Here is a 10094-nt window from a genome sequence, read left to right as displayed (position 1 = left end):
TATGCCTTGATATTATTATCAAGATCCTGTTTGTCCTTTCCACTTTTTTTTTATTGCAGTATGAGCTTTTTCAAGGGCATCATCCTGTGTTTTCAATTTTAAAAAAATCAATAGTATTCTGGAAACCAGAACATGTTGTATCTTAAGAGTTATATTTACTTAAGGCACAAAAAAGAGGCGGTTATGTAGGACATATATTTTAACATCAGATTTTTAAAACATATAAAAGCTCACTTTCCTTGCATTATATGCAGAATATTCTAAGTAAAAAATATACAATATATTCTATATGATAAAATGTAAACCATTTGGCAGTATGCACAGTGTCTCAATTTTGTACTCTTGAGTTATGTGAGAAATTAAAAACAAAGATTATTTCTGGCAGTGTGCTCCTTGCTTTACAAACTCGAGACTTTGGTTACTTTCCAACTTACCTCCCTCTAGACCTCTTTCTGTTAAGGACAATTTTATTCAATGCTGGACTGGTAATATTCAAAAGCCCTTTGATCTCAGTATTATTCTCTCCATCTGGCAATGAGCTTGAAAAACACCAAAATCATTTAACTGCTCTGTCTTTTGTCATCTCAGTGGCATGCTTGAGGCAGCGTTTCTTGTCTCATATATCAATGAACATTTCTATCTGCTCCATCTTCTCTACCAAGTCATGGTGAACATTATCAGAATCTTGGCCTCCTGTCTAACACTGCTAAAGGAACTCTCAAGGAAAAACATCCTACCACACAGTGAAAGCACTTTCCTGTAATAATGAGTTAGAGTTTCTTCTGCAGTTGTTCTTGATGCCTTGAGAGGCCACCTAAGACAGAGACTAGACAAGAATAAGGAAATAAAGGTAGGTATTTATTTGAAGGGCTTTCAAAGGTACCCCCTGGGGAGCCAGAGGCTTTTGCCAAGATGGACCCAAAGATGGACGAGAGGTCACAAGTTCTTCACACTTTTAAAAGTTTTGTTCATTTGCATATCAGGGTTAATTCTGCAATTAAAGCTTCAGTTAATGATGTAATTTCCCCAAGCTTGCCCCCCTTTCAGAAGCTTTTGGTTTATACTTTTTGGGCCTAGGAAGGTCTGAGTGTCCTTGGAGAGCAGGCCTGGAGAGAATTTGTAATGTCTAACCAGCAGGAGAGAGCAGCAGTTAACAGGCTACTAAAAAACTTCAGAGTTACACACTAGGCAGTACAGGATTTGAAAAATATGAAAGTTAAAACCTAAGGCATCATTCTAACTATTCCTTTACAAGCCTTTTGCTCATTGCTGATACCTGCCATAAATGTCACATGACCTTCTAACTGGTTCTTAATTGCTATCTAGTATTTCCCTATAGAGACTGAATTTTTTAATGTTTCTTATATACCTGTGACAAATACATTTTGGTGGAGTCTTTATGTCTCTCTCTTACCCACAGGAAAGCTACAAAAGGATCCCGGAGTTCAGGAGTTAAAGCTTAATGGCTCCTGGGAAAAAGTGAATAGGAAAAAGAGACAGGCAATTGCTCTCCTTTTGAGCTACCATCAGGTCAGCTGAAACAAGAATGTGAAATGTTCCAAACAAAAGCAGGGATCGGTCACTTGAGCCATACCAACTGCTGGAAAATCTGATGCCCTTTCCCTGGCACCCACACAGCATGGTGATGAATTGGCAGCCTACTGACCTAGACAGTTTCCTGTTTTGCCTAAGCCTACAGCCATCCCCGGATCCACATTCCCATTTTGGCAAACTAACATGGGAGGCACAGGTATGACAAAAGCCCGGTGGCATTACAGGTAGTCCTCACATCAGACTTGTAGGTGCCAATGGGTCTTTACTGGTGGTAATGTAATGATGCAGGAATGCTGCTACTGCCAGTGATGACAGCAAGTGACAGGCTTTGGAGATGTTGCTTATATGCCTACAGTATCAATTATTTCCTACACCCTTTTCTCTAGCTGTAAGTAACTTGTCAGTGTACTAAGGATGCAACTTTTTTTATCTCAAAGTATTAATGCTGAGCATACTGATTTCAGATTCCCCTGAATGAAAATTGACCTTAAAAATATATTAAATAGTACTAAATATGTGTAGGTGCCTGAAATTTATTAATAAATAGTTGATCATGAAACAGAGAAGACAGAAAATAAATTCTTGTTAAGGAATCATGTATGTCATATGATCAGAAAAAAAGTTTTATTGATACCTCTGATCAATTCTGAAACACAGACTTGCTCTATGTATCTATCTATTAATAAAAACCATTAGCTCCTCCCTCTCATTCTAGTAACCACCCAATGTGAGCTTAGAAGCACCAATGAATTTCAGTACTCTGTTGTATCCTGGAGGGTCAAAGCAATTATTGTGAGAACACACCTAAAAGGAAATTTACCCTTAGCAATCCATTGTTTTCTTTCCCAGACATCTTCACTACCTTCCCTTCTACACCCACTTCTGTTTTCTGTGAGGAACAAAGCTGAGGAGAGGAGATGAGACTGCTTTCTACATAAGATAGAGACAGAGAAAGGCAGCTCATGTCTCTTGGCCCAAGTGAAACCTGCCCTTCAGGACCAATTCCAAGTTTCAAAGTAGACAAATCCACCTTTCTCACGGCATTCATTATGCTGTGCACTGGAGGACAAAAGGTTAAAAAGGCATGTATTTCCATACATCCTGTTTATGTGAATTGCTAAGGTCAGGCCTGAATTCTGAAGATATGAGGAGAGACACTGGAAGAATCTTCTCTCCAAGGGAAGATCCCTAGGGTTTAGAAAATAATTTCAGAAGTCCTGTACAGTGTCTCACTTGACACATGGGCTGTAATTAGAGCGGACTTTTCCTCTAGGGACAGGTCTACATGCCCATAAAGACATGATGGAACAGAGAACAGAGGAAGGTTCAGAGATTTCAAATCTCTTAGAGGGACTGGGTCATGCTGAGCTGTGCAATACCTAGCAAAATGACAATAGGAGAACATTTTCATTGTTGTCATTGTCCTTCCCTTTCTCTACTTCTGTTCACCATCTTCCATGAGGCCCAATACACTAATTGAACAGCAGAAGGATCGTAGCTGTGCTATTGTTTTCTTTTCCTCAAATTATTTAGCTGCATCAAGGTTTAGATTACACTGTAAGTATTCCTGCTGAGGTCTGTGTTTAGCCAGCAGTTTGTAAAGCAGCAGCAGCAGCACAAGAGCCTTGATAGCCACAGGGTGCTGGAAATCTCTTTGTAAAAATAAATGATCATGTATAGGTCAATATTTTTAAAGCATTCAGTCTACAGTATTTAAAATCTTAACCACACCCACCATTGTCACTGGGGTTTGAGGAAAGTTAGGCTGGATATGAGAAGGCAACTAAGTGGCACAAGGTCTCTGAGAAACCCTGAGTCAGCTCTGTGCATTCCTACTTGAGGTCTCTTATAAGACATTTCTTGGTACACAAAACACAGATTTGGAGGATGAGTGGGTAGTCTCCATTTACAAGCAAACATTAAATATGCTACATTGTGTTCTTTGGAATGGGATTCAAGGCTGAACCTCCCAATTTCCATCCTAGTGGAAAAACCATCAGGCACCTGAAACATTCTCACTACAGACAGTTAATACCTAATTACCTTGGGCACTCCCACGAGTAGCGCAGAAAAGAGGCAGAAAATGAATTTAAATACTAGAGTAATACCTCATAGAGTAAGTACTATAGCCTGAGTAGTACAGACTGCTGATTATACCCTGCCTTCCTACATTTAATGAGAAAGAATTGATTGAAGCACCTAACCTGAGCAAATAGATGGCTTCTTAATCCTCTTTACAGCTATGGATTAACTGCTAAGTTTTCTTCCTGAATACTTCTGAGTTGTCAGTTTAGGCTGCTCCCTGTCCCTTTAGGATCCTCACACAAGATCTTAAGCTTTGCCTCTACATGCTGCAGGAAGATTCAGCATTGAATTTAAGGACTGTGTGTACTGTTGCTGGGGAAATGGCATGAAATGTATATTAAAAACTTTTGCACAACTTGTGTTACGTGAATATACTTCTGGTGGTTAGGAACTGTCCCTAACTCTGATGAAGTCAGCAGTTGAACCCGCACTGAAGGCAGAGCTGCAGAGTCAATCTCAGCATCGTGCTGGCCAGAGATCTCCACTGATGGAGCATGTCCTGAGATGTGATGTATTTTCATGGAGATTATGAACAGAAGAGTGAAACGAAAGGCTCAGGGATCATGGAGTCTTGAGGATTTAGCCAACACAGATCACAAAGTAAGGAAAGAGAAAATGAACTTCACTCATCAAGTGCTCCTCTCTAATGAGAGGGCTAGTTGAGCCTCATTTGACTAAAAGCTTTATTACAGATTGTGCACATATCAGCCACAAGTCAGTCATATAAATTGCTGTGACTGCTGACTACAGAAATCTTTCCTGTTACCTAAAACGATCCTTTCTTGAGGAAGTACTAGAGTGAGACAGGTGCTCATCCATCACTATAGTGTAATAATAAGAGGAAAACAATAAAGGTAAATATTTAATGGAGTAACATTTTAATGTATAATATAATACAATATGATTTAGAATTATATACAATATAATTAAAAAGCATCATTAACTCTTGATAAAATGAATCAGTTTCTCACACATCAGCTTCATGGAGTAGAACAGTTCAAAGGTCTGATCAGCTCTGGTTTACTTTCAGGAGGCATCAGGGTGTATTCACCTCAGGTGTGATGCAAAACAGGGATCTGTAATTGTGGGGGCTACACTGTAGGCTACAGACCTTCAAAGCTTTTTTATCACCTCACCTCAGCTCATCTTGAATATTTTTCTCTCAGGGTGCTGACATCACTTATATTCATGCTCTTGGATGATCATAGCTGGACTGCATGAAACATAACTCCGGCATTGGGTCCTGTGTGAAACATAATGTTATTGTTGCTGTGCTACTGTGCTACAGATTTAATTGTAAATATCCACATGGCCCTCATCCTGTACACAGATGGCTGACTTCAAGGGGTGCTATCTAGTCATTCACTAGATAAAACTGGACTGTGGTTAGCCCTTTCCCGGGGCAAATTGCAGCTAATTGATTGCAAAGAAAAGATGAACAATTCCGACGCAGTACCCTCCCATACATTCATTGTCACTTGTTCATTCCTCGACAAGGAAGTTACAGTTTTGAAGGATTAATCTACAGCCTGTCCAGACCTGTCAAATCATGTGCGCTGAGTAAAGGCTTGCTCACCCTTCTGGCCCCCTCTGCCAGTCCCCTCCTGGTGACATCTCAGGTTTTGTAGCACGTAGAGGCGGCTTCTCCCTTTGTTGACCCCCTGTGTCATATGCAGCTGGCCACTGTTACCAGCTCTTTCCTGGGAACAATGCTCTGCGTAGGTCCTGTCTTATCACAGGCTTTTCCAGCATGATTCTCATGTCTTGCAAAATCTGATTGCAACACATTCAACAGCTCCTCTTACTGCAGTGTTATTGATGTTCCTCTAAACAGATGCAACTTGTATGTGAGTTGGGAAGTAAACATAATCCTGGCTCCATTTTCTCAAACTTCTGTCCATCTTTGAATGGAAAAGACAGACAAGCCTGAGAGGAGTGTAATGTTAGTCAGTGTGTGCACTGCAGCAGCAGTCCAATGCTATCCCCATTCTCAAAGATCATGGGAAAAGTTTGGTACTTTTTGTGCTGATTCAGTGCAGAGCATTTTCGATTGTTTCCTCTCAAAGTAATGCCGTACTCAGTGCATGTCATTCATTTACTAATTCAGTCCTAGCTTATATTTTTCAGCAATTCTTTTCCTTGCTAATCTTTCACATATGCATGGGTGGAGTACTCATGGTAACTCAAACCTGTCCAGCAAGAAAGAAGTCACTGCATAAAAGACATATAAATCTCCATTACACATTTAAAACTGTAAGTGATGATGTATTCTGGAGTTTCAGAGTGATTTCAAGAGTTTTTCAATACCGTATTATTAAACTTTTATTTAGAGAAAACTTGTTAGATTATGTTGGATTTTTTTAAAGAAATGTGTTAATTTGGTAACATTTTATTAGGCACAGGATATGGTCTTTTATACTAAGATTATTGTGTCTGGTTAATTCACAGTTCCAAACAAAAAGAATTCAAGTTCTTGTTCTATTGTTTAATTAATTTATTTCTTGTTGAATTCAAAGATTAGGAGAAACATTTTTGCTGTTACAGCAATGTAATAAGCACCAAATTCTCCAAATTATTCACAGGCTGGGAAATTTCAACCTCAAGCATCTTTACATTTTGTTACTCAAATTTTCAGTCATAATGTTGAACTGACAACATTTTTTCTCATTGCTTTCATTTTTCAAGTTATGCATAGAAATAAATGAATGTTCATTAAAATACATATCCACTTTGGACTCCTTGCATGATTTTTTAAGCTTGTTACGGAAATAAAAGTAATGCATAATTAAGAGCAGATAGTAAAAAAAATGAAACCTTGCCAGAGCTTTACATTTGCAAAATGATCCAGTAAGAAAGCCAACAAACACAAGAATGCCTAAAGTAAAGAACACCCTTGTAAAATAGAAGTAGCAATTGATTTTAGTCAAGAGAAACATGCCTATTTTTTGAAACTTCTCTATGCTGACAAGTCATGAAATATTTTGATCAGAAATGAATTGAGTAAATTGATATATGTACCATGCTGAGTATAATCTGATTAAATATTTAATTTAAAAAGAATATTGTAACATATAGGATAAACCTCTGTTTCTTAGATATATTTTAAAAACCTGTGAAAGTTAATTATACTTCTAGCACAAAAAAAGGTAAAATATGCCACTAAGTTATAATTCTAATAGAACTATAACAGTTCAATAAAAAATGGAGTCAAATTCTTCCATTGCTTACAGAAAGAGCTGATTCTGTCAACATTCATGAATGGCCTTTCAGATGTCTGGGAGGAAATTCCACTAAATACTTTTTTGAGTAATTGTACCAGAATATGGGAAAGGGACAAGTCTGGTGCTCTTTTTCAGGGTGTGCTGTTTTGCTTTGCTCTTTTATACCACAGGAAAAGTGGTTCCAGCTAGGCTATCAACAGAGCTTGGACACCTTTAGGAGGACATCTCACTCACATTGCTCCTTAGTACATTGGACTGCCCTAGTCTGTTAACATCTATGACTCACTTGTGTCTATGACCCTGTTTAACATATTTTATAATAAATTCTTTAGTGAGCTGGAGTTTAACTGCTTTAGACAACCTCTATTAGCATGAATCATTATTATCTAAACATTCAAAGGTAGAACTGGATCTACATTGTCTGGTTTCAGCACAGCCAAACCTAGCTTGCAAACACATTCTAGCCTGGAGCTCTATCACTTAAAAACAAACTTGAATTTGCTATGCCAAAAGCAGAACTCATTAGTCAATCTTGAATTTCAAATCCTGGCTTGTAATAGGGAATCGAGAGAAATAAAAGTTTTAATAAATGTGAACACTAAAATTGTTTGAGAAATAATGCTTGTGGTTATCAAGGTGTTGCTTTGTCCTTGCATAATGAATGTTCCAGGCAGCCCTGATTCTCCCACCTCAAAAAAGGATATGGAAGAGCTGTAGTAGATAGAGAGAAGGCCAATAAAGATGATCAAAGGTATGAATGACTTCCAGGGGAGGAAAAATTACACAGGCTAGGAGACTTCAGCCTGGAAAACAGACAGTTGAGGGGATATATGATAAATTCATAAAAAATTGGGAGTGGCATGGGAAGGGTGAATAGGCATCACTTGGTCATTGTGTCTCTCAATGGCAGAAGTAGCAACATCAAATTAATCCATAGGTGGTTGATTCAAAAGGAACAAAATGAGGTGGTTTTTTCATGCAGAGTGTGTTAATGTTAAGCACTACTTGTGAAAGGGTTTCTTGAAAGTTAAAGCTTGCACAGGTGGAAGGCCAAAATGGAAAAGTTCATGGAACAGATATATCTATAAGGTCACAGAGTACACGGTGCTCATGAACCGCCCATATCTCAAGTAACCAGTCTGCTGCAATGCTTGGGAGAAGCAGGACTACTCACTTGCCCTGTTTTCATAATTTTTCACCTGGTATCGTGTTCTATCCATCATCTTGGTCTGGCCCAACACAGTTATTCTTATGTTCTTTGTTTATTAGTTGATCATCTTGAATATTTATACAGCGCGTATGCACTTTTTTGGGTACCTAGCCAATAATTACGAGTTTGTCCCTCAAGATTACTTCCTGAAGAACATTGCAGAAAATCTGTCAGAATAGAAATAAAATACGAATTAATATAGTGTGATCTGCATTTCAAAATGAAATAAATAATAAAATACTAGTCCAAATGTTTGTAGCTTAAATATACACATATGTTTTTACTAAGTCTTCCATTATGGTATAAAAAATTTAAGAGATTTTAACACTGCTATGAAAATGCTTTATTTTTCACCATCAATGAAATTAAGCGCCAAAATATATTTTGAAAAGTCATTATATTGGAAAAGGAAATAGTATGTAATGAGGACCGGAAAAGCAGACAATTACAGGTTGAAGAATCTGACCTATAATACAGGTAGTACTGCTGCTAACAATTATTTGGACCTTTTTACATTATTCACCTGCTTGAAAATCTAGTGAAACATACTCTGATTTCGATCAGGGTCTTAAAATTTAGCATTTGGGTATGCCATTGACAGACCTCAGGGAGACACTGTAGGGGAGGTATCTATTTGTTTTTGGTGGATCTCTTTTATTTATCTGGTAGGTGAAATCACTCCTCAGTTGAAAGCAGAAAACTGGAGTGCAAAATTGATACTAGTTTTAAACTCATAGTTAAGCACATGTCTCTGGTCTGATGATTTCACTTTTTTGGGGGGAGATTTGGGATGGAAAAGGGGACAGACTACATGGACATTTAACCCTGCCCCACAAGACATCCTGTCTCTAAATTGGAAAGACATGGATTTGATGGATGGACCACTCAGTGGAATTGGCTGGATGGTGGCACTCAAAGAGCTGTGGTCAACATCTCTATTGCTGAGTGGAGAACAGTGACTAGTGGCATTCCTCAGGGGGCAGCACTGGGACCAGCACTGGTCAACATCTTTGTCAGCGTTATGGACACTGGGATTGAGGGCACCCTCAGCAGGTTGTCTGCTGACACCAAGCTGTGTGGTGTGGTCAGCATGCTGCAGGGAAGTGATGCCATCCAGAGGGATGTGGACGGGCTTGAGTGGTGGGCCCATGTGAACTTCATGAAGTTCAACAGGGCCAAATGGAAGGTCCTGCACTGGGGTTGGGGCAATCTCAAGCACATACAGGTTGGGCAGAGAATGGATTGAGAGCAGTCCAAAGGAGAAGGTTTTGGGGGTGTTGGTTGACAAAAAGTACAACGTATCTCAGCAGTGCATGCTTGCAGCCCAGAAGGAGACTGTATCCTGGGCTGCATTAAAAACATGGTGGCCAGCAGGTCGACAGAGGTGATTCTCTCCCTCTATTCTGTTCTTATGAGACCCCATTTGGCATATCATCCAGTTATGGGGCCCCCAGCATAGGAAGGATGAGGACGTGGTGTAGCAAGTCCAGAGAAAGGCCACAAAAATTACCAGAGGACTGGAGCACCTCTCCTATTAAGAATTGGGGTTGTTCAGCCTTGAAAAAAGAATACTCCAGGGAGACCTTATAACAGCCTTCCAGTTACTAAAGGGGGCCTACAAAAGAGCTGGAGAGGGATTATTTAATAAGGGCATATGACAAGAGGGAATGGCTTTAAATTGAAAGAGAGTAGGCTTAAATATAAGGAAGAAATTCTTTTCTGTGAGGAGACACTGATTGCCCAGAGAAGTTGTGGATGCCTCATCCCTGGAAGTGGCTGGCCAGGCTGGATGGGGTTTAGAGCAATCTGGTATAGTGGAAAGTGTCCCTGCCAGTGTCAGAGGGACTGGAGCTAGATTATCTTTAAGGTATTTTCCATCCCAAACTATTCTGTGATTGGATGATAATTCAAGTGAGTCAGTGGTGTGTTTGTAAAGGAAATGTGAAACTAACCAGCAAAACACACCAATGTCATTGGGAAAGTTGACACTTTTGCAGAAGTGAAAGCAAAGGACTTACACCTCC

The sequence above is a fragment of the Corvus hawaiiensis genome, chromosome 26 (genome assembly GCF_020740725.1).
Source record: "Corvus hawaiiensis isolate bCorHaw1 chromosome 26, bCorHaw1.pri.cur, whole genome shotgun sequence".
Taxonomy (NCBI): domain Eukaryota; kingdom Metazoa; phylum Chordata; class Aves; order Passeriformes; family Corvidae; genus Corvus; species Corvus hawaiiensis.
The sequence above is the reverse complement of the archived record's forward strand: the minus strand, read 5'-3'. Positions refer to the sequence as shown.